The sequence below is a fragment of the Panulirus ornatus genome, chromosome 7 (genome assembly GCF_036320965.1).
Source record: "Panulirus ornatus isolate Po-2019 chromosome 7, ASM3632096v1, whole genome shotgun sequence".
NCBI classification, from domain to species: domain Eukaryota; kingdom Metazoa; phylum Arthropoda; class Malacostraca; order Decapoda; family Palinuridae; genus Panulirus; species Panulirus ornatus.
Genome location: NC_092230.1, coordinates 48082837 through 48108974, shown reverse-complemented (window position 1 = coordinate 48108974; position 26138 = coordinate 48082837). Strand labels below are relative to the sequence as shown.

Here is a 26138-nt window from a genome sequence, read left to right as displayed (position 1 = left end):
CCTCCTTGGTTCCCCCTTTTCCTTGTTCCTTTCACTTCTGACATGTTTATCCACGTGGTCATCCATTTCTTAATCATCCTCTTAGTATGTCCAACAAATTCTCCTCAGCTGTCTCATACATACTCCTCTGACTACCACTCTTCTTACCTTATTTTTTCTCATTCAGTCAATGCTCCTAACACCACTGTTGTCGTGAGATTTAATTTCAAACACAATCAACTAGTTCTTTACATTTTTTATGCAAGACTCACACCCTCCATCCTTATAGTACCAACAGGACTACAATTCCATCAAACATGCCCATCTTTGCCCCTGAAGACAGTGACCTTTCTTTCCACATGCTCCTCAGTGTGCCCAATATCTTTGCCCCCCCTATATATCTATCTATGTTTCTGATGCCTATTTCCTTCTGGAACTCCTTCTAGGAGATGGGCACTGCAATAGATTCTCTATAACTAGTGCCACTTCTTAGTCTTTAGAGCCTCACCCTAAACAGGCCACTTGCAGAGGGCAAGTTTATTGCTGTGTTTGCAAATACCTTTGCCCCTTAACCTACCCAGTGGCTCACTTCAGCTCCCATGATCCCATTCACTGCCAAAACCATTCCCAGGTATCTAAAACACTCCACTTCCTCTGAGTTCTCTCTAACTCACTCTGAATAACCTGACTCTTCATTGCTAATCTAACGAACACTAAATAACCTGATTCTTTTCATAGATAAGCCTGATAACCATGCTTGTGGTCAAATTTACTCTCAAAATTTTTCTTTCATATTCTTCCAAACTAAGACAACAAGTTTTGCAGTTTCTTGCTCAAATTTGCCATCAGCAAACAACAACTGACTCACCTTCCACACACCAACAGAATACAATCCTGCTCCTTTCTCCCAAACTCTTGCATTTGTGTCCCTTACCACCCTATCCATAAACAGATTAAGCAGTCATGGTAACATCACACTTTCCAGCTGTAGACCCAGCTTCATCAAGAACTACTAACCCTACTCCATTCTACTTGCATACACACTGTGCTTTCTTGATACAAACTCGTTACTGCTTTTATTAGCTTTCATCCTACACAATTTATTTGAAGCACCTCCAACAGAGCTTCAATATCAATCTTATCATGTACTTTCTCCTGAAACATATTTGCTACATACAACTCTAATCATGTACTTTCTCCTGAAACATATTCGCTACATACAACTCCTTCTGTTTCTTTAAGTATTTTGTATATGAATTTCATTATTATTATACTTTGTCGCTGTCTCCCGCTTCAGCGAGGTAGTGCAAGGAAACAGATGAAAGAATGGCCCAACCCACCCACATACACATGTATATACATACACGTCCACACATGCACATATACATACCAATACATTTCAATGTATACATATGTATTCCTATGAGTCCACGGGGAAAATGAAACACGAAAAGTTTCATTATTACACGAAAGTGCACTTAGGAACTTATCGTGTTTCATTTTCCCTGTGGACTCATAGGAATATCTTGATCACGCGCAAAATTGTGATCCTTTCCAACATACATATGTATACATGTTGGAAAGGATCACAATTTTGCATGTGAACAAGACACCCCTATGAGTCCACGGGGAAAATGAAACACGATAAGTTCCTAAGTGCACTTTCGTGTAAAAATCACATCATCAGGGGAGATACAAGAAAGAAATATAACAGTCAGTTGATATTCTTTCTTTTTCTTTTAAACTATTCGCCATTTCCCGCGTTAGCGAGGTAGCGTTAAGAACAGAGGACTGGGCTTTTTTTGGAATATCCTCACCTGGCCCCCCTCTGTTCCTTCTTTTGGAAAATTAAAAAAAAAAGAAAAAAACGAGAGGGGAGGATTTCCAGCCCCCTGCTCCCTCCCCTTTTAGTCGCCTTCTACGACACGCAGGGAATACGTGGGAAGTATTCTTAATCCCCTATCCCCAGAGATATATATTTTTTTTTCATGAACAAAAATATTAGGAACACTGAACTGGCACATAACTATACGATCCCTTATTGACTTACCAAGAGATTAGATAAAACAGGAGCATGTGAAGTTAACTATACCTTCCAGCCAATCACGTGTGCATCTTTACCCCTACCCCTAGATTCTGCCATGTACTGCTTACTTTATGTTGTGCACTTGTGCTGTTTTCATTTTGCTGTTTTTCACTGAATGCTATTTTGTTACTGCATCAATACCAATAAATTTTTGTCAAGTCCTGATTGCCTAAGGTTAAATAATAAAGAATTGATTTATACAATAAAAATGAAGCAATTCAAACGTGGGCCACTGTAATGTCTGTTTCTTTCTCTGTATTGGTTTTGGAACTCCTCACCTATTTTTCTTGGCAAATATGGCCGTCCCTTTTTAAAGAGTATGTTTTGCAACTCCTCAAAAACTGATTTTTTTTTATTTCCTTTCTTTTTTTGCCCCTTTTTTATGTTTCATTCATGGCCATTCATGGAGGCTTCATGTTTTTGGCTGGAGCTCCTGACACAAAGAGAAGTAATAGTGAATGTAGTAAGACTTCTGGGGATATTAGTGATATCAGTGTAAATGACATCAGTGAGAAGGACGAGGCAACCATATACATTAAACCAAATCCTCCAGGTACTTATTTTTTAGTAACATACTGAATGTACTTCTTACTTACAAACATTTCTGTATGAATCTCCCTGTTCTCTTACCAGCCTGTATGGATTTAAACTAGTGAATTAAGACTGGTTGTCTCTGAATCTTAATTAGGACAATAGTCTTCATTTGTTAACTTTAGTTAGTCGGTAAAATTCATGGTGTATTTTTTGTTGTTGAAAAGATTGAATAAACTTTCCTAACAAAAATTCACCCTCCCTTATTTGTGGTAAAGGTAAAAAGAATAAAAATTAAAACCAATGTAACTGGGCTACTTCATAAAATCTGCACATTTTTGTTTTTACTACCTTTACTGCTTACTGGTAGCAAAAGGAAAATGAAACAAACATCCAAGCACTTTTATGTTGTTCATATCTTCAAGAAGTACAAGGAATGAACCAGTAAGAAACACTACACATCCTGTAAGGGGCATCCCAAGGCTGTGCAAGACACTCTTGAATGGGAACTAATTAGTCTTTGTACACCTTGAAGATATGAACATGACTACAGTGCTAGATCCTACCACATACCTTGCTAACTATGTGAAGAAGAAGAGATGTTACTTTGTGCTGTCTTTCATTACAGTGTGTGTGTGTGTTTAGTTGATGCTAAGTTGGTTGGGGTAGGGAGATCTGTAAGTATAGGTTGCTACAGTTCAAAGGTGTAAATGTTTATTTTGCTTAAGATTTATGGATGGTAATAAAGTGGTATGGGTGGAAGGGGTTTAATGATGGTACAAAGAACTAAGTTCTGAACATAATGAGGAGAGACTGTATTTGAAGTATTTTTGTTTTGCTGAGTCAACATCTACGAACATATTATGGAACTGTTAAAAGAATATTAAGAAGCAATATTTTACAAATATTCTGATGAACTGCTAATGCAACTAAAGACAAATCAGAAAGAAACAATCAGAACGTACTTGCTTCCTGGCCCTTTATGATGTTGGATTTCATGATTCCTGAGAGTGATTGACCACTTGTGGCTGCATTTATACCTTTCTTTGATGCTGCATCCTGTAAAATGTATGTCAAATAAATACAATACATTTTATGAAATGTATAGTTAAATGTGAATCTCTCTGTAAACACATTCCCTTAAACACATCAGTCACACATGGCCAACTGCAGGGGCTCTCAGGTCTCAGCAATGAAAGATGGCATGTGTTAATAAGTCACATTAAGTTTCCTGCCATTTTCCCCATTATGTTTGTAATCTGAAAAGATAAGAAAGTATAAGTGATACCATTTATAATTTTTTTCATATGTTTGCCATTTCCTGCATCAGCAAGGTAGTGCCAGGAACAGATGAAGAAATGGCTTCATTTGCTCTCACCCATTCCCTAGCTGTTATGTATAATACACTAAAACCAGGGCCCCCTATATAAAACCAAGCCCCACAGATTTTTCTATGGTTTCTCCCTACTACTTCATATTCCTTGGTTCAGCCCAATGACAGCATGTTGTCCCCTGTAACCCAAGTTGCTCCAATTTGCTCTATCCCTTGCATGAGATAATCACATTATAACTTGCATAACGTAAAAAAATAAAAATGATGAAATATGAACTAAAGAATCTTAGAGAATCATATAATAAAGCTGGTTAATAAAAATGAGATGATCACGACAGATATTGAGTTGGATGAAAGAATGTTGTACAGGTATATGAATTCTACATGCCATGCTGACATACAACCGACTTCGACTTATGTCCATTTCGAGGTCCGAACGGTCAGTTAGATCAGAACTCAGACGTATGTTGGGGAGAGTATACAAAATGACCTGGATATGATACACATGGGTAAAGAAGGATTTAATGAAGTGAAATTTGAACAGCTGAGTTAAGGAGGATACTGAAAATTATGTTTACACTTTATAAATGGGAAAATAGAAAAAATTTATAAAAGAGAAATTTAAAGACTCAGGGAAACTGGAATAAGAAAAACACTGATAAAAAGCCATTACTCTGGTTGAGTAATGAAAGGAGTGAAAAGAATTTTCACTATGATGTAAAACACTAATAAAGTAGCTGTTCAATACATATAAAGCAAATTTGAATACATCTGAATTATAAGCTTACCATTAAGACAAAGAGAAATTAGAAATGTAGAAAGAATTCAGAAACACTAAGTAAAATCAAAGAAATAGAGCACTTAAATTAGCATGAGAGGTTAAAAACTCTACAGCCCAGAAAGTAATTTTGGAGTGTATATATTTTGTCATGTTGATTTGGGTAAGTGGGACTATGTAGGTATAAGCTGCTGAAAAATGAGGCAGGAATCAGTTTTTAATTTCTAGCTGGAGGTTGGTTGTAACAGGAGTAGACTTCTTATCCAAACCACTGCATAACCAACATGGTTGCCGATTTCCATCAGCCCACAACTCACCCTACTTCCTCCGCTCCCTGAGACCCCACGAAGCCCTCTCTGCTGCTCCCTGCCCCCCATGAGGCAGCTGAGGGGAATGTTAATGTTATTGCCAGCGGGAGGGACGCTGGTTCTCCCTTCCTCCCTCTTCCTACCTTCTGCTTTTCATTATCCCTCCTGTAGTGCCCTGTCCTGCTGCCTCTCCCCGTCTTGCTCCTCTGCTCTCCTCCATCTGTCTCAAGTGGCCACCCCGTCTATAAGGTGCATTCTCTCACCGAACCCGAATAAAAATAAAAGTCTTATCCCTGCTTCACAGATAAGAACTAATGAAAGATCTGTGAAGTGGGCACTAGTTGGTAGGCAGCCAACAACCAGAGAGGTATATTACCAGTACCACCTGCCTGAGTAACAGGAGGGTTAGTGACAGCTGCATAGAGAATCAGCACTTCTTCTCTTTCTGCCTCACCCTCATTCTGTTCACAAACATACAATCTCTCCCTATCACACATAACACTTGACAACACTTAAAAACACACAGCTCTTTCTAACTCTAGATTTCCCTGTGGTGAGTGCTATGTGCCAGCCCTGCCTTTTGGCAAAAATTTAGAAGCAATAGATAAAAGTAGAAGGTAGGAACATCAGGTAGAAGTAGTCAGTAGGGGCCTTTGCAAACGCTGCACTAGACTTGCCCTATGCCAGTGGCATATTAAGGGTGAAGCAGTAAAAGAAAAGGCCAAGAGGTGGCAATGAAGTTCACTAGTTAAGGAGATTCTATTGCCATGGCCACCCCTTTGAAGGAGTTCCAGAAGGAAACAGGCATCAGAGATATAGACAGAGAAGTAATCTTAATTTGGGAAGAGATATAGTCAAAGGTAATACTATTTATTATTGATCCCCAGAAGGACTGGATACACTGGAGAAAGGTAATTACCATATGTTGTTGTTGTAGTTGGTGGTGGTGTTGCTGCTGCAGCTGCTCTAACTGCTCCTCCAGATAAGCCAGGTTTTTGTGCCTGGTGATATACTCATCCCATACTGTGGAGAGCTGTGCCTCTTCTCGATCAAAGTCCAACTGCCAGGCTGGCCTTGAACAAAACAGGTTAATTATTACTTCACTACGAAAATTACTTCTTATCTAATTCATATCCAAGGACTTTAAAACAAATTTACTAACCCACATTTTATTGGAAATTAAAGTCTACAGACAAACCAACCCATGTTTCATTAACTCACACCAACTCAGGTCTCATACAGACCGCAGGAGACAGCACTAACACAGCAAAACTTTAAGGACACCTAACCCAACATTAAGGAAGTATAACCAACTTAGGAGATGGATGTTATAAAAATATGTTATCGAAGAGGATGAACTGAACTTCACTGAAATAAGATACACTGGAAAGGTATAAATGAATTAATGTGAGTAATGAATCAAAATGGCATTTTTGAAGAAAAACATCAACATATCACAGCACCATCCCTTGAAAGACTACAGGAAACAGCTGAAGGCTCAGTACAAAATAAAAAAAAAATCAAGTTCGGTGTCCTGCTTTAGCAAGGTAATGCCAGGAACAAGTGATGAACACCTTCAAATGCTCCCATTCACTCTCTAACTGATAGGTATAATGCACTTAAACCACAAACCTTTCAATAGTTTCCTTGACTGCCTTGTATGCCCTAGTTCACTAACAGCAAGTAGTCCCAGTTTTCAAAATTGCTTCAATTTACTCTATCCCAAACACACCTTACACCATGTTTAGGCCCTGAGCAATCAAAACCTTGATCACTCCATCCTTCCATGCCCAGTTCAATCTCCCCTTCTTATCCCCTTCACTTCTGACACATACCCTCTTTGTCAACCTCTCCTTACTCATCTTCTCCATACGTCCAAACCATTCTACCAAACACCTCTCCTTACTCATCTTCTCCATACGTCCAAACCATTCCACCAAACACTCTAGCTCTCTCAACCTTACTCTTCTTACTACCACACGTCTCTCTTACTTATCATTTGTTACTAAATCAACCTTCCTCACATAACATATTGTCTTTACACATTTCAGTTCCAACACATTCAAACTCCTCTCTATTTTCTCATCTACAGCCCATCCCTTGCATTCATACAACACCATTAGGACTACTATACCATCAAACATTCCATTTTTCTCCTCACTGACAGTGACCTCTCTTTCCACACATTCTTCAATGTGCCCAGGACATTCATACACCCATATTCCCTGGGAATAAGGGAGAAAGAATACTTCCCAAGTATTCCCTGCGTGTCATCAAAGGCAACTAATAGGGGAGGGCTGGAAATCCTCCTCTCCAGTTTCTACTTTTCCAAAGAAGGAACAGAGAAGTGGGCCAAATGAGGATTTTTCCCTCAGGCTAAGTCCTCTGTTCTTAACACTACCTCACTAATGCGGGAAATGGTGAATATAGGGTGGGGGAGGGGCAAAAGTTCTGGGAGCGTTGAAGAATGTGTGGAACTCGAGAACATTATCTCGGAAAGCAAAAATGGGTATGTTTGAAGGAATAGTGGTTCCAACAATGCTATATGGTTGCGAGATGTGGGCTATAGATAGAGTTGTGCGGAGGAGGGTGGATGTGCTGGAAATGAGATGTCTGAGGACAATATGTGGTGTGAGGTGGTTTGATCGAGTAAGTAATAATAGGGTAAGAGAGATGTGTGGTAATAAAAAGAGTGTGGTTGAGAGAGCAGAAGAGGGTGTTTTGAAATGGTTTGGTCACATGGAGAGAATGAGTGAGGAAAGATTGACCAAGAGGATATACGTGTCAGAGGTGGAGAGAACCAGAAGTGGGAGACCAAACTGGAGGTGGAAAGATGGAGTGAAAAAGATTTTGAGTGCTCGGGGCCTGAACATGCAGGATGGTGAAAGGCTTGCAAGGAATAGAGTGAATTGGAACGATGTGGTATACCGGGGTCAACATGCTGTTAATGGATTGAACCAGGGCATGTGAAGCGTCTGGGGTAAACCATGGAAAGTACTGTGGGGCCTAGATGTGGAAAGGGAGCTGTGGTTTCGGTGCATTATACGTCACAGCTAGAGACTGAGTGAGAACGAATGTGGCCTTTGTTGTCTTTTCCTAGCACTACCTCACGCACATGCAGGGGGAGGGGGTTGTTATTTCATGTGTGGCGGGATGACGACGGGAATGAATGAAGGCAGACAGTATGAATTATGTACATGTGTATATATGTATATGTCTGTGTGTGTGTATATATATATGTATACGTTGAGATGTATAGGTGTGTATATTTGCGTGTGTGGACGTGTATGTATATACATGTGTACGTGGGTGGGTTGGGCCATTCCTTTATCTGTTTCCTTGTGCTACCTTGCTAACGCGGGAGACAGCGACAAAGTAAAATGAATAAATAAATAACTAAATATATATTATACTTTGTCACTGTCTCCTGAATTTAGTGAGGTAGCACAAGGAAACAGACGAAAGAATGGCCCAACCCATCCACATACACATGTATGTACATACAAGTCCACACACGCACATATACATACCTATACATTTCAACGTATACATATATATACATACATATATACACACGTACATAATTCATACTTGCTGCCTTTATTCATTCCCGTTGCCACCCCGCCACACATGAAATAAACCCACCCATCCCCCGCAAATGCGCAAGGTAGCGCTAGGAAAAGACAACAAAGGCCACATTCATTCACACTCAATCTCTAGTTGTCATGTATAATGCACCGAAACCACAGCTCCCTTTCCACATCCAGGCCCCACAAAACTTTCCATGGTTTAACCAACATGCTTAACATGCCCTGATTCAACCCACTGACAGCACGTCGACCCCGGTATACCATATCGTTCCAATTCACTCTGTTCCTTGCACGCCTTTCACCATCCTGCATGTTCAAGCCCTGATCACTCAAAATCTTTTTCACTCCATCTTTCCACCTCCAGTTTGGTCTCCCACTTCTCCTCGTTCCCTCCACCTCTGACACATATATCCTCTTGGTCAATCTTTCCTCACTCATTCTCTCCATGTGACCAAACAATTTCAAAACACCCTCTTCTGCTCTCTCAACCACACTCTTTTTATTACCACACATCTCTCTTACCCTATTATTACTTACTCGATCAAACCACCTCACACCACATATTGTCCTCAAACATATCATTTCCAACACATCCACCCTCCTTCGCACAGCTCTATCTATAGCCTACACTTCACAATCATATAACATTGTTGGAACCACTATTCCCTCAAACATACCCATTTTTGCTTTCAGAGATAATGTTCTTGCCTTCCACACATTCTTCAACATTCCCAGAACCTTCGCCCCCTCCCCCACCCTGTTACTCACTTCCGCTTCCATGGTTCCATCTGCTGCCATATCCACTCCCAGATATCTAAAACACTTCACTTCCTCCAGTTTCTCTCCATTCAAACTCATCTCTCAAATGACTTGTCCCTCAACCCTACTATACCTAATAACCTTGCTCTTATTCACATTTACTCTCAGCTTTCTTCTTTCACACACTTTACCAAACTCAGTCACCAGCTTCTGCAGTTTCAAACCTGAATCAGCCACCAGTGCTGTATCATCAGCAAACAGCAACTGACTCACTTCCGAAACCCTCTCATCCACAACAGACTGCATATTTCCCCCTCTCTCCAAAACTCTTGAATTCATCTCCCTAACAACCCCATCACGCACCCCTGCCACAAACCGACACTCACTGGGAACCAATCACTTTCCTCTCTTCCTACTCGTACACGTGCCTTACATCCTCGATAAAATCTTTTCACTGCTTCTAGCAACTTGCCTCCCACACCATACACTCTTAATACCTTCTACAGACCATCTCTATCAACCTTATCACATGGCTTCTCTAGGTTCATAAATGCTACATACATATCCATTTGTTTTTCTAAATATTTCTCACATACATTCTTCAAAGTAAACACTTGATCCACACATCCTCTACCACTTCTGAAACCACACTGCTCTTCCTCAATCTGATGCTCTGTACATGCCTTCACCCTTTCAATCAATACCCTCCCATATAATTTCCCAAGAATACTCAACAAACTTATACCTTTGTGATTTGAGCACTCACCTTAATCCCCTTCGCCTTAGTACAATGGCAAAATGCATGCATTTCACCAATCCTCAGGCACCTCACCATGAGTCATACATACATTAAATATCCTTACCAACCAGTCAACAACACAGTCACCCCCTTTTTTAATAAATTCCACTGCAATACCATCAAAACCCGCCACCTTGCTGGCTTTCATCTTCCACAAAGCTTTCACTACCTCTTCTCTCTTTACCAAACCATTCTTCCTAACCCTCTCACTCTCACCACTTGCTTCACCCCAACATTCTCTCTTCTTTTCTGAAAACCTCTACAAATCTTCAGCTTCGCCTCCACAAGATAATGATCAGACATCCCTCCAGTTGCACCTCTCAGCACATTAACATCCAAAAGTCTCTCTTTCGCGCGCCTATCAATTAACACGTAATCCAAGAATGCTTCCTGGCCATCTCTCCTACTTACATACGTATACTTATGTATATCTCTCTTTTTAAACCTGGTATTCCCAATCACCAGCCCTTTTTCAGCACACAAATCTACAAGCTCTTCACTATTTCCATTTCCAACACTGAACACCCCATGTACACCTATTATTCCCTCAACTGCCACATTACTCACCTTTGCATTCAAATCACCCATCACTATAACCCGGTCTCGTGTATCAAAATTACAAACACACTCACACAGCTGCTCCCAAAACATTTGCCTCTCATGATCTTTCTTCTCATGCCCAGGTGCGTATGCACCAATAGTCACCCATCTCTCTACATCCACTTTCAGTTTTATCCATATCAATCTAGAGTTTACTTTCTTACACTCTATCACATACACCCACCACTCCTGTTTCAGGAGTAGTGCTACTCCTTCCCTTGCTCTTGTCCTCTCACCAACCCCTGACTTTACTCCTAAAACATTCCCAAACCAGTCTTCCCCTTCACCCTTGAGCTTCATTTCACTCAGAGCCAAAACATCCTGGTTCCTTTCCTCAAACATACTACTTATCTCTCCTTTTTTCTCATCTTAGTTACATCCGCACACATTTAGACGCCCCAATCTGAGCCTTTGAGGAGGATGAGCACTCCCTGCGTGACTTCTTCTCTTTCCCCTTTTAGAAAGTTAAAATACAAGGAGGGGAGGGTTTCTAGCCCCCACTCCCGTCCCCTTTAGTTGCCTTCTACGACACTAAGGAATGCGTGGGAAGTATTTTTTCTCCCCTATCCCCAGGGGGTAGGGGAGTGGGGGAGGAATGGGATGTATTCAGGGAAGCAGTGATGTCTTGTGCAAAAGATGCCTGTGGCACGAGAAGCGTGGGAGGTGGGCAGATTAGAAAGGGTCGTGAGTGGTGGGATGAAGAAGAAGGATTGTTAGTGAAAGAGAAGAGAGAGGCATTTGGACGATTTTTGCAGGGAAATAATGCAAATGACTGGGAGATGTATAAAAGAAAGAGGCATAAGGTCAAGAGAAAGGTGCAAGAGGTGAAAAAGAGGGCAAATGAGAGTTGGGGTGAGAGAGTATCATTAAATTTTAGGGAGAATAAAAAGATTCTTTGGAAGGAGGTAAATAAAGTGCGTAAGACAAGGGAACATCAGTGAAGGGGGCCAATGGGGAGGTGATAGCAAGTAGTGGTGATGTGAGAAGGAGATGGAGTGAGTATTTTGAAGGTTTGTTGAATGTACTTGATGATAAAGTGGCAGATATAGGGTGTTTTGGTCGAGGTGGTGTGCAAAGTGAGAGGGTTAGGGAGAATGATTTAGTAAACAGAGAAGAGGTAGTAAAAGCTCTGCGGAAGATGAAAGCTGGCAAAGCGGGTTTGGATGGTATTGCAGTGGAATTTATCAAAAAAGGGGGTGACTGTATTGTTGACTGGTTGGTAAGGTTATTTAATGCATGTATGACTCATGGTGAGGTGCCTGAGGATTGGCGGAATGCTTGCATAATGCCACTGTACAAAGGCAAAGGGGATAAAAGTGAGTGCTCAAATTACAGAGGTATAAGTTATTGAGTATTCCTGGGAAATTATATGGGAGGGTATTGATTGAGAGAGTGAAGGCATGTACAGAGCATCAGATTGGGGAAGAGCAGTGTGGTTTTAAAAGTGGCAGAGGATGTGTGGATCAGGTGTTAGCTTTGAAGAATGTATGTGAGAAATACTTAGAAAAGCAAATGGATTTGTATGTAGCATTTACGGATCTGGAGAAGGAATATGATAGAGTTGATAGAGATGGTCTGTGGAAGGTATTAAGAATGTATGATGTGGGAGGCAAGGTGTTAGAAGCAGTGAAAGTTTTTATTGAGGATGTAAGGCATGTGTACATGTAGGAAGAGAGGAAAGTTATTGGTTCTCCGTGAATGTTGGTTTGCAGCAGGGGTGCGTGATGTCTCCATGGTTGTTTAATTTGTTAATGGATGGGGTTGTTAGGGAGGTGAATGCAAGAGTTTTGGAAAGAGGGGCAAGTATGCAGTCTGTTGTGGATGAGAGAGCTTGGGAAGTGAGTAAATTGCTGTTCGCTGATACAGCGCTGGTGGCTGATTCGGGTGAGAAACTGCAGAAGCTGGTGACTGAGTTTGGTAAAGTGTGTGAAAGAAGAAAGCTGAGAGTAAATGTGAATAAGAGCAAGGTTATTAGGTACAGCAGGGTTGAGGGACAAGCCAACTGGGAGGTAAGTTTGAATGGAGAAAAAGTGGGGGAAGTGAAGTGTTTTAGATTTCTGGGAGTGGATTTGGCAGCGGATGGAACCATGGAAGCGGAAGTGAATCATAGGGTGGGGAAGGGGGCGAAAGTTCTGGGTGGAGCATTGAAGAATGTGTGGAAGTCGAGAATGTTATCTTAGAAAGCAAAAATGGGTATGTTTGAAGGAATAGTGGTTCCAACAACGTTATATGGTTGCGAGGCGTGGGCTATAGATAGAGTTGTGTGGAGGAGGGTGGATGTGCTGGATATGAGATGTTTGAGGACAATATGTGGTGTGAGGTGGTTTGATCGAGTAAGTAATGAAAGGGTAAGAGATATGTGTGGTAATAAAGAGTGTGGTTGAGAGAGCAGAAGAGGGTGTTTTGAAATGGTTTGGTCTCATGGAGAGAATGAGTGAGGAAAGATTGACCAAGAGGATATATGTGTCAGAGGTGGAGGGAATGAGGAGAAGTGGGAGACCAAATTGGAGGTGGAAAGATGGAGTGAAAAAGATTTTGAGTGATTGGGGCCTGAACATGCAGGATGGTGAAAGGCATGCAAGGAATAGAGTGAACTGGAACGATGTGGTATACCAGGGTCGACTTGCTGTCAATGGATAGAACAAGGGCATGTGAAGCATCTGGGGTAAACCATGGAAAGTTCTGTGGGGCCTGGATGTGGAAAGGGAGCTGTGGTTTTGGTGCATTATACATGACAGTTAGAGACTGAGTGTAAACGAATGTGCCCTTTGTTGTCTTTTCCTAGCGCTACCTCGCACACATGCGGGGGGAGGGGGTTGTTATTTCATGTGTGGCGATGTGGCGACAGGAATGAATAAGGGCAGACTATGAATTGTGTACATGTGTATATATGTATATGTCTGTGTGTGTATATATATGTAAACGTTGAGATATATAGGTATATATATGTGCGTGTGTGGACGTGTATGTATATACATGTGTATGTGGGTGGGTTGGGTCATTCTTTTGTCTGTTTCCTTGCGCTACCTCGCTAATGCAAGAGACAGCGACAAAGTATAATATATAATAATATATATATATTATTTATTTATTTTGTCGATGTCTCCCGCATTAGCGAGGTAGCGCAAGGAAACAGACGAAAGAATGGCTCAACCCACCCACATGCACGTATATATATGATAGAGTTGATAGAGATGCTCTGTGGAAGGTATTAAGAATATATGGTGTGGGAGGCAAGTTGTTAGAAGCAGTGAAAAGTTTTTATCGAGGATGTAAGGCATGTGTACGAGTAGGAAGAGAGGAAAGTGATTGGTTCTCAGTGAATGTAGGTTTGCGGCAGGGGTGTGTGATGTCTCCATGGTTGTTTAATTTGTTTATGGATGGGGTTGTTAGGGAGGTAAATGCAAGAGTTTTGGAAAGAGGGCCAAGTATGAAGTCTGTTGGGGATGAGAGAGCTTGGGAAGTGAGTCAGTTGTTGTTCGCTGATGATACAGCGCTGGTGGCTGATTCATGTGAGAAACTGCAGAAGCTGGTGACTGAGTTTGGTAAAGTGTGTGAAAGAAGAAAGTTAAGAGTAAATGTCAATAAGAGCAAGGTTATTAGGTACAGTAGGGTTGAGGGTCAAGTCAATTGGGAGGTAAGTTTGAATGGAGAAAACTGGAGGAAGTAAAGTGTTTTAGACATCTGGAAGTGGATCTGGCAGCGGATGGAACCATGGAAGCGGAAGTGGATCATAGGGTGGGGGAGGGGGCGAAAATCCTGGGAGCCTTGAAGAATGTGTGGAAGTTGAGAACATTATCTCGGAAAGCAAAAATGGGTATGTTTGAAGGAATAGTGGTTCCAACAATGTTGTATGGTTGCGAGGCGTGGGCTATGGATAGAGTTGTGCGCAGGAGGATGGATGTGCTGGAAATGAGATGTTTGAGGACAATGTGTGGTGTGAGGTGGTTTGATCGAGTAAGTAACGTAAGGGTAAGAGAGATGTGTGGAAATAAAAAGAGCGTGGTTGAGAAAGCAGAAGAGGGTGTTTTGAAATGGTTTGGGCACATGGAGAGAATGAGTGAGGAAAGATTGACCAAGAGGATATATGTGTCAGAGGTGGAGGGAACGAGGAGAAGTGGGAGACCAAATTGGAGATGGAAAGATGGAGTGAAAAAGATTTTGTGTGATCGGGGCCTGAACATGCAGGAGGGTGAAAGGAGGGCAAGGAATAGAGTGAATTGGATCGATGTGGTATACCGGGGTTGACGTGCTGTCAGTGGATTGAATCAGGGCATGTGAAGCGTCTGGGGTACACCATGGAAAGCTGTGTAGGTATGTATATTTGCGTGTGTGGACGTATGTATATACATGTGTATGGGGGTGGGTTGGGCCATTTCTTTTGTCTGTTTCCTTGCGCTACCTCGCAAACGCGGGAGACAGCAACAAAGCAAAAAAAATATATATATATAAATATACTTATGTAAGTATACTTATGAAGTATACTTATGTAAGTAGGAGAGAGGGCCAGAGAGCGTTATTGGATTACGTGTTAATTGACAGGCGTGCGAAAGAGAGACTTTTGGATGTTAATGTGCTGAGAGGTGCAACTGGAGGGATGTCTGATCATTATCTTGTGGAGGCTAAGGTGAAGATTTGTATGGGTTTTCAGAAAAGAAGAGTGAATGTTGGGGTGAAGAGGGTGGTGAGAGTAAGTGAGCTTGAGAAGGAGACCTGTGTGAGGAAGTACCAGGAGAGACTGAGTACAGAATGGAAAAAGGTGAGAACAATGGAAGCAAGGGGAGTGGGGGAGGAATGGGATGTATTTAGGGAATCAGTGATGGATTGCGCAAAAGATGCTTGTGGCATGAGAAGAGTGGGAGGTGGGTTGATTAGAAAGGGTAGTGAGTGGTGGGATGAAGAAGTAAGAGTATTAGTGAAAGAGAAGAGAGAGGCATTTGGACGATTTTTGCAGGGAAAAAATGCAATTGAGTGGGAGATGTATAAAAGAAAGAGACAGGAGGTCAAGAGAAAGGTGCAAGAGGTGAAAAAAAGGGCAAATGAGAGTTGGGGTGAGAGAGTATCATTAAATTTTAGGGAGAATAAAAAGATGTTCTGGAAGGAGGTAAATAAAGTGCGTAAGACAAGGGAGCAAATGGGAACTTCAGTGAAGGGCGCAAATGGGGAGGTGATAACAAGTAGTGGTGATGTGAGAAGAGATGGAGTGAGTATTTTGAAGGTTTGTTGAATGTGTTTGATGATAGAGTGGCAGATATAGGGTGTTTTGGTCGAGGTGGTGTGCAAAGTGAGAGGGTTAGGGAAAATGATTTGGTAAACAGAGAAGAGGTAGTGAAAGCTTTGCGGAAGATGAAAGCCGGCAAGGCAGCAGGTTTGGATGGTATTGCAGTGGAATTTATTAAAAAAGGGGGTGACTGTATTGTTGACTGGTTGGTAAGGTTATTTAATGTATGTATGACTCATGGTGAGGTGCCTGAGGATTGGCGGAATGCGTGCATAGTGCCATTGTACAAAGGCAAAGGGGATAAGAGTGAGTGCTCAAATTACAGAGGTATAAGTTTGTTGAGTATTCCTGGTAAATTATATGGGAGGGTATTGATTGAGAGGGTGAAGGCATGTACAGAGCATCAGATTGGGGAAGAGCAGTGTGGTTTCAGAAGTGGTAGAGGATGTGTGGATCAGGTGTTTGCTTTGAAGAATGTATGTGAGAAATACTTAGAAAAGCAAATGGATTTGTATGTAGCATTTATGGATCTGGAGAAGGCATATGATAGAGTTGATAGAGATGCTCTGTGGAAGGTATTAAGAATATATGGTGTGGGAGGCAAGTTGTTAGAAGCAGTGAAAAGTTTTTATCGAGGATGTAAGGCATGTGTACGTGTAGGAAGAGAGGAAAGTGATTGGTTCTCAGTGAATGTAGGTTTGCGGCAGGGGTGTGTGATGTCTCCATGGTTGTTTAATTTGTTTATGGATGGGGTTGTTAGGGAGGTAAATGCAAGAGTTTTGGAAAGAGGGGCAAGTATGAAGTCTGTTGGGGATGAGAGAGCTTGGGAAGTGAGTCAGTTGTTGTTCGCTGATGATACAGCGCTGGTGGCTGATTCATGTGAGAAACTGCAGAAGCTGGTGACTGAGTTTGGTAAAGTGTGTGGAAGAAGAAAGTTAAGAGTAAATGTGAATAAGAGCAAGGTTATTAGGTACAGTAGGGTTGAGGGTCAAGTCAATTGGGAGGTGAGTTTGAATGGAGAAAAACTGGAGGAAGTGAAGTGTTTTAGATATCTGGGAGTGGATCTGGCAGCGGATGGAACCATGGAAGCGGAAGTGGATCATAGGGTGGGGGAGGGGGCGAAAATCCTGGGGGCCTTGAAGAATGTGTGGAAGTCGAGAACATTATCTCGGAAAGCAAAAATGGGTATGTTTGAAGGAATAGTGGTTGCAACAATGTTGTATGGTTGCGAGGCGTGGGCTATGGATAGAGTTGTGCGCAGGAGGATGGATGTGCTGGAAATGAGATGTTTGAGGACAATGTGTGGTGTGAGGTGGTTTGATCGAGTGAGTAACGTAAGGGTAAGAGAGATATGTGGAAATAAAAAGAGCGTGGTTGAGAGAGCAGAAGAGGGTGTTTTGAAATGGTTTGGGCACATGGAGAGGATGAGTGAGGAAAGATTGACCAAGAGGATATATGTGTCGGAGGTGGAGGGAGCAAGGAGAAGAGGGAGACCAAATTGGAGGTGGAAAGATGGAGTGAAAAAGATTTTGTGTGATCGGGTCCTGAACATGCAGGAGGGTGAAAGGAGGGCAAGGAATAGAGTGAATTGGAGCGATGTGGTATACCGGGGTTGACGTGCTGTCAGTGGATTGAATCAAGGCATGTGAAGCGTCTGGGGTAAACCATGGAAAGCTGTGTAGGTATGTATATTTGCGTGTGTGGACGTATGTATATACATGTGTATGGGGGGGGTTGGGCCATTTCTTTCGTCTGTTTCCTTGCGCTACCTCGCAGACGCAGGAGACAGCGACAAAGTATAAAAAAAAAAAATATATATATATATATATATATATATATATATATATATATATATATATATATATATTTTAGGGAGAATAAAAAGATGTTCTGGAAGGAGGTAAATAGGGTGCGTAAGACAAGGGAGCAAATGGGAACTTCAGTGAAGGGCGTAAATGGGGAGGTGATAACAAGTAGTGGTGATGTGAGAAGGAGATGGAATGAGTATTTTGAAGGTTTGTTGAATGTGTCTGATGACAGAGTGGCAGATATAGGGTGTTTTGGTCGAGGTGGTGTGCAAAGTGAGAGGGTTAGGGAAAATGATTTGGTAAACAGAGAAGAGGTAGTAAAAGCTTTGCGGAAGATGAAAGCCGGCAAGGCAGCAGGTTTGGATGGTATTGCAGTGGAATTTATTAAGAAAGGGGGTGACTGTATTGTTGACTGGTTGGTAAGGTTATTTAATGTATGTATGACTCATGGTGAGGTGCCTGAGGATTGGCGGAATGCGTGCGTAGTGCCATTGTACAAAGGCAAAGGGGATAAGAGTGAGTGCTCAAATTACAGAGGTATAAGTTTGTTGAGTATTCCTGGTAAATTATATGGGAGGGTATTGATTGAGAGGGTGAAGGCATGTACAGAGCATCAGATTGGGGAAGAGCAGTGCGGTTTCAGAAGTGGTAGAGGATGTGTGGACCAGGTGTTTGCTTTGAAGAATGTATGTGAGAAATACTTAGAAAAGCAAATGGATTTGTATGTAGCATTTATGGATCTGGAGAAGGCATATGATAGAGTTGATAGAGATGCTCTGTGGAAGGTATTAAGAATATATGGTGTGGGAGGCAAGTTGTTAGAAGCAGTGAAAAGTTTTTATCGAGGATGTAAGGCATGTGTACGTGTAGGAAGAGAGGAAAGTGATTGGTTCTCAGTGAATGTAGGTTTGCGGCAGGGGTGTGTGATGTCTCCATGGTTGTTTAATTTGTTTATGGATGGGGTTGTAAGGGAGGTAAATGCAAGAGTCCTGGAAAGAGGGGCAAGTATGAAGTCTGTTGAGGATGAGAGAGCTTGGGAAGTGAGTCAGTTGTTGTTCGCTGATGATACAGCGCTGGTGGCTGATTCATGTGAGAAACTGCAGAAGCTGGTGACTGAGTTTGGTAAAGTGTGTGGAAGAAGAAAGTTGAGAGTAAATGTGAATAAGAGCAAGGTTATTAGGTACAGTAGGGGTGAGGGTCAAGTCAATTGGGAGGTGAGTTTGAATGGAGAAAAACTGGAGGAAGTGAAGTGTTTTAGATATCTGGGAGTGGATCTGTCAGCGGATGGAACCATGGAAGCGGAAGTGGATCATAGGGTGGGGGAGGGGGCGAAAATTTTGGGAGCCTTGAAAAATGTGTGGAAGTCGAGAACATTATCTCGGAAAGCAAAAATGGGTATGTTTGAGGGAATAGTGGTTCCAACAATGTTGTATGGTTGCGAGGCGTGGGCTATGGATAGAGATGTGCGCAGGAGGATGGATGTGCTGGAAATGAGATGTTTGAGGACAATGTGTGGTGTGAGGTGGTTTGATCGAGTAAGTAACGTAAGGGTAAGAGAGATGTGTGGAAATAAAAAGAGCGTGGTTGAGAGAGCAGAAGAGGGTGTTTTGAAATGGTTTGGGCACATGGAGAGAATGAGTGAGGAGAGATTGACCAAGAGGATATATGTGTCGGAGGTGGAGGGAACGAGGAGAAGAGGGAGACCAAATTGGAGGTGGAAAGATGGAGTGAAAAGGATTTTGTGTGATCGGGGCCTGAACATGCAGGAGGGTGAAAGGAGGGCAAGAAATAGAGTGAATTGGAGTCATGTGGTATACAGGGGTTGACGTGCTGTCAGTGGATTGAAGCAAGGCATGTGAAGCGTCTGGGGTAAACCATGGAAGGCTGTGTAGGTATGTATATTTGCGTGTGTGGACGTGTGTATGTACATGTGTATGGGGGGGGGGGTTGGGCCATTTCTTTCGTCTGTTTCCTTGCGCTACCTCGCAAACGCGGGAGACAGCGACAAAGTAAAAAAAAAAAAAAAAAAAAAAAATATATATATATATATATATATATATATATATTTTTTTTTTCCTTGTATTTTTTTAACTTTCTAAAATGGGAAACAGAAGAAGGAGTCACGCGGGGAGTGCTCATCCTCCTCGAAGGCTCAGAGTGGGGTGCCTAAATGTGTGTGGATGTAACCAAGATGTGAAAAAAGGAGAGATAGGTAGTATGTTTGAGGAAAGGAACCTGGATGTTTTGGCTCTGAGTGAAACGAAGCTCAAGGGTAAAGGGGAAGAGTGGTTTGGGAATGTCTTGGGAGTAAAGTCAGGGGTTAGTGAGAAGACAAGAGCAAGGGAAGGAGTAGCAATACTCCTGAAACAGGAGTTGTGGGAGTATGTGATAGAATGTAAGAAAGTAAATTCTCGATTAATATGGGTAAAACTGAAAGTTGATGGAGAGAGATGGGTGATTATTGGTGCATATGCACTTGGGCATGAGAAGAAAGATCATGAGAGGCAAGTGTTTTGGGAGCAGCTGAATGAGTGTGTTAGTGGTTTTGATGCACGAGACCGGGTTATAGTGATGGGTGATTTGAATGCAAAGGTGAGTAATGTGGCAGTTGAGGGAATAATTGGTATACATGGGGTGTTCAGTGTTGTAAATGGAAATGGTGAAGAGCTTGTAGATTTATGTGCTGAAAAAGGACTGATGATTGGGAATACCTGGTTTAAAAAGCGAGATATACATAAGTATACTTATGTAAGTAGGAGAGAGGGCCAGAGAGCGTTATTGGATTACGTGTTAATTGACAGGCGCGCGAAAGAGAGACTTTTGGATGTTAATGTGCTGAGAGGTGCAACTGGAGGGATGTCTGATCATTATCTTGTGGAGGCTAAGGTGAAGATTTGTATGGGTTTTCAGAAAAGAAGAGTGAATGTTGGGGTGAAGAGGGTGGTGAGAGTAAGTGAGCTTGGGAAGGAGACTTGTGTGAGGAAGTACCAGGAGAGACTGAGTACAGAATGGAAAAAGGTGAGAACAACGGAAGTAAGGGGAGTGGGGGAAGAATGGGATGTATTTAGGGAATCAGTGATGGATTGCGCAAAAGATGCTTGTGGCATGAGAAGAGTGGGAGGTGGGTTGATTAGAAAGGGTAGTGAGTGGTGGGATGAAGAAGTAAGAGTATTAGTGAAAGAGAAGAGAGAGGCATTTGGACGATTTTTGCATGGAAAAAATGCAATTGAGTGGGAGATGTATAAAAGAAAGAGACAGGAGGTCAAGAGAAAGGTGCAAGAGGTGAAAAAAAGGGCAAATGAGAGTTGGGGTGAGAGAGTATCATTAAATTTTAGGGAGAATAAAAAGATGTTCTGGAAGGAGGTAAATAAAGTGCGTAAGACAAGAGAGCAAATGGGAACTTCAGTGAAGGGCGCAAATGGGGAGGTGATAACAAGTAGTGGTGATGTGAGAAGGAGATGGAGTGAGTATTTTGAAGGTTTGTTGAATGTGTTTGATGATAGAGTGGCAGATATAGGGTGTTTTGGTCGAGGTGGTGTGCAAAGTGAGAGGGTTAGGGAAGATGATTTGGTAAACAGAGAAGAGGTAGTAAAAGCTTTGCGGAAGATGAAAGCCGGCAAGGCAGCAGGTTTGGATGGTATTGCAGTGGAATTTATTAAAAAAGGGGGTGACTGTATTGTTGACTGGTTGGTAAGGTTATTTAATGTATGTATGACTCATGGTGAGGTGCCTGAGGATTGGCGGAATGCGTGCATAGTGCCATTGTACAAAGGCAAAGGGGATAAGAGTGAGTGCTCAAATTACAGAGGCATAAGTTTGTTGAGTATTCCTGGTAAATTATATGGGAGGATATTGATTGAGAGGGTGAAGGCATGTACAGAGCATCAGATTGGGGAAGAGCAGTGTGGTTTCAGAAGTGGTAGAGGATGTGTGGATCAGGTGTTTGCTTTGAAGAATGTATGTGAGAAATACTTAGAAAAGCAAATGGATTTGTAGGTAGCATTTATGGATCTGGAGAAGGCATATGATAGAGTTGATAGAGATGCTCTGTGGAAGGTATTAAGAATATATGGTGTGGGAGGCAAGTTGTTAGAAGCAGTGAAAAGTTTTTATCGAGGATGTAAGGCATGTGTACGTGTAGGAAGAGAGGAAAGTGATTGGTTCTCAGTGAATGTAGGTTTGTGGCAGGGGTGTGTGATGTCTCCATGGTTGTTTAATTTGTTTATGGATGGGGTTGTTAGGGAGGTGAATGCAAGAGTTTTGGAAAGAGGGGCAAGTATGAAGTCTGTTGGGGATGAGAGAGCTTGGGAAGTGAGTCAGTTGTTGTTCGCTGATGATACAGCGCTGGTGGCTGATTCATGTGAGAAACTGCAGAAGCTGGTGACTGAGTTTGGTAAAGTGTGTGAAAGAAGATAGTTAAGAGTAAATGTGAATAAGAGCAAGGTTATTAGGTACAGTAGGGTTGAGGGTCAAGTCAATTGGGAGGTGAGTTTGAATGGAGAAAAACTGGAGGAAGTGAAGTGTTTTAGATATCTGGGAGTGGATCTGGCAGCGGATGGAACCATGGAAGCGGAAGTGGATCATAGGGTGGGGGAGGGGGCGAAAATTCTGGGAGCCTTGAAGAATGTGTGGAAGTCGAGAACATTATCTCGGAAAGGAGGGTGAAAGGAGGGCAAGGAATAGAGTGAATTGGAGCGATGTGGTATACCGGGGTTGACTTGCTGTCAGTGGATTGAATCAAGGCATGTGAGGCGTCTGGGGTAAACCATGGAAAGCTGTGTAGGTATGTATATTTGCGTGTGTGGACGTATGTATATACATGTGTATGGGGGTGGGTTGGGCCATTTCTTTCGTCTGTTTCCTTGCGCTACCTCGCAAATGCGGGAGACAGCGACAAAGCAAAAAAAAAAAAAAAAAAAAATATATATATATATATATATATATATATATATATATATATATATATATTCTTAATACCTTCCACAGAGCATCTCTATCAACTCTATCATATGCCTTCTCCAGATCCATAAATGCTACATACAAATCCATTTGCTTTTCTAAGTATTTCTCACATACATTCTTCAAAGCAAACACCTGATCCACACATCCTCTACCACTTCTGAAACCACACTGCTCTTCCCCAATCTGATGCTCTGTACATGCCTTCACCCTCTCGATCAATACCCTCCCATATAATTTACCAGGAATACTCAACAAACTTATACCTCTGTAATTTGAGCACTCACTCTTATCCCCTTTGCCTTTGTACAATGGCACTATGCACGCATTCCGCCAATCCTCAGGCACCTCACCATGAGTCATACATACATTAAATAACCTTACCAACCAGTCAACAATACAGTCACCCCCTTTTTTAATACATTCCACTGCAATACCATCCAAACCTGCTGCCTTGCCGGCTTTCATCTTCCGCAAAGCTTTTACTACCTCTTCTCTGTTTACCAAATCTGTGGAAGGTATTAAGAATATATGGTGTGGGAGGCAAGTTGTTAGAAGCAGTGAAAAGTTTTTATCGAGGATGTAAGGCATGTGTACGTGTAGGAAGAGAGGAAAGTGATTGGTTCTCAGTGAATGTAGGTTTGCGGCAGGGGTGTGTGATGTCTCCATGGTTGTTTAATTTGTTTATGGATGGGGTTGTAAGGGAGGTAAATGCAAGAGTCCTGGAAAGAGGGGCAAGTATGAAGTCTGTTGGGGATGAGAGAGCTTGGGAAGTGAGTCAGTTGTTGTTCGCTGATGATACAGCGCTGGTGGCTGATTCATGTGAGAAACTGCAGAAGCTGGTGACTGAGTTTGGTAAAGTGTGTGGAAGAAGAAAGTTGAGAGTAAATGTGAATAAGAGCAAGGTTATTAGGTACAGTAGGGTTGAGGGTCAAGTCAATTGGGAGGTGAGTTTGAATGGAGAAAAACTGGAGGAAGTGAAGTGTTTTAGATATCTGGGAGTGGATCTGTCAGCGGATGGAACCATGGAAGCGGAAGTGGATCATAGGGTGGGGGAGGGGGCGAAAATTTTGGGAGCCTTGAAAAATGTGTGGAAGTCGAGAACATTATCTCGGAAAGCGAAAATGGGTATGTTTGAGGGAATAGTGGTTCCAACAATGTTGTATGGTTGCGAGGCGTGGGCTATGGATAGAGATGTGCGCAGGAGGATGGATGTGCTGGAAATGAGATGTTTGAGGACAATGTGTGGTGTGAGGTGGTTTGATCGAGTAAGTAACATAAGGGTAAGAGAGATGTGTGGAAATAAAAAGAGCGTGGTTGAGAGAGCAGAAGAGGGTGTTTTGAAATGGTTTGGGCACATGGAGAGAATGAGTGAGGAGAGATTGACCAAGAGGATATATGTGTCGGAGGTGGAGGGAACGAGGAGAAGAGGGAGACCAAATTGGAGGTGGAAAGATGGAGTGAAAAAGATTTTGTGTGATCGGGGCCTGAACATGCAGGAGGGTGAAAGGAGGGCAAGGAATAGAGTGAATTGGAGTCATGTGGTATACAGGGGTTGACGTGCTGTCAGTGGATTGAATCAAGGCATGTGAAGCGTCTGGGGTAAACCATGGAAAGCTGTGTAGGTATGTATATTTGCGTGTGTGGACGTGTGTATGTACATGTGTATGGGGGGGGGTTGGGCCATTTCTTTCGTCTGTTTCCTTGCGCTACCTCGCAAACGCGGGAGACAGCGACAAAGTATAAAAAAAAAAAAAAAAAAAAAAAAAAAAAAAAAAAAATATATATATATATATATATATATATATATATATATATATATATATATATATATTTCCCTGGGGATAGGGGAGAAAGAATACTTCCCACGTATTCCCTGCGTGTCATAGAAGGCGACTAAAAGGGAAGGGAGCGGGGGGCTGGAAATCCTCCCCTCTCGTTTTTTTTTTTTTTTTTTTTTTTTTTTCCCAAAAGAAGGAACAGAGAAGAGGTCCAGGTGAGGATATTCCCTCAAAGGCCCAGTCCTCTGTTCTTAACGCTACCTCGCTATCGCGGGAAATAGCGAATAGTATGAAAAAAAAAAATATATATATATATATATATATATATATATATATATATATATATATATATATATATATATATATATATATTATCCCTGGGGATAGGGGAGAAAGAATACTTCCCACGTATTCCCTGCGTGTCGTAGAAGGCGACTAAAAGGGGAGGGAGCGGGTGGCTGGAAATCCTCCCCTCTATTGTTTTTTTTTAATTTTCCAAAAGAAGGAACAGAGAAGGGGGTCAGGTGAGGATATTCCCTCTAAAGCCCATTTCTCTGTTCTTAACACTACCTCACTAACGCGGGAAATGGCAAATAGTATGAAAATATATATATATATATATATATATATATATATATATATATATATATATATATATATATATATATATATACATATATGTGTGTGTGTGTGTGTGTGTGTGTATGAGAGCAGATGTGGCCTTTCTTCATCTGTTTCTGGGTTTTAATGCGGGAAATGGTGATCAAGTATAAAAGAAACACTTACATAAATTTTCTTTGCTGCCTGGGATTTACAAAAATCAAGTATTATCCTCTACAGCATTTTGATAGTTATGGACCAAATGATGTGAAAATATATAAGGATGTGGAAACACTGTGTTGCCAATAATTGTTTCCTGTTTTACTAAGGAACTATTTTTCTGAACTGGGTTTTTAAATAAACCAGACTTTATGCAGCACGCTCACAGCCAACTGCTAGAAGCAATAGCAGTCAATGGGTTAGGATGTGAACTCTAGAATCAACAGAGCAAATCCGATTCAGGTTGAAGTAGAATGGCCTCAACTGTGATGCTTAAATTTAGCAGCAAGTTTAAATAGAGGGAAGTAAGATCTCATCCTTTCCTTGAGTCTATTGAACCAGTCAATGGCCACCTAGGTAATATAGTAAATATCATAAATTCATTAATCTTGGTTGTTGTATGCCTGTGCAATCACCACAATGTACAGGCCAAGCATGAGTAATGGACTATCTTCAGATCACCTGTTAAGTTTATAAAACAGAGAATAAATTGTATATGTTCCTTACTTAATTTTCTGTAGGGCCTCCAACCGCTTCTGGTTCCTGGTGAAAGACAATTTCTTCTTCAGAATTTTTTCTTGAATCTGAAACAAATGATAAATAAAACTCACTCATCTGCCTTGCTCTGGATTTGAAAAACATAAATGAGAAATAAAATAGAACTTCAGGTTCTGATGGGCTGTATGTTGCATCTTTCATCACTCTCCATGCTTACTGTTACCTGAGACTTTATACATTCTAAACTTATTATACATGAAGATCAGCCTTCTGATACTTGCTTTCTGTG

At 41.7% G+C, this 26138-nt stretch overlaps 1 long non-coding RNA gene across 1 annotated transcript; it reads right to left on the bottom strand.

The window, feature by feature from the left end:
* Positions 1 to 2396: 2396 nt before the first annotated feature.
* LOC139749617 (uncharacterized) lies at positions 2397 to 26129 on the bottom strand. The gene is made up of 3 exons (XR_011713000.1): positions 25859 to 26129; positions 5935 to 6088; positions 2397 to 3655 (listed from the first exon to the last, which is right to left on the bottom strand). It is a non-coding gene; the product is annotated as an uncharacterized lncRNA (long non-coding RNA).
* Positions 26130 to 26138: the final 9 nt, after the last annotated feature.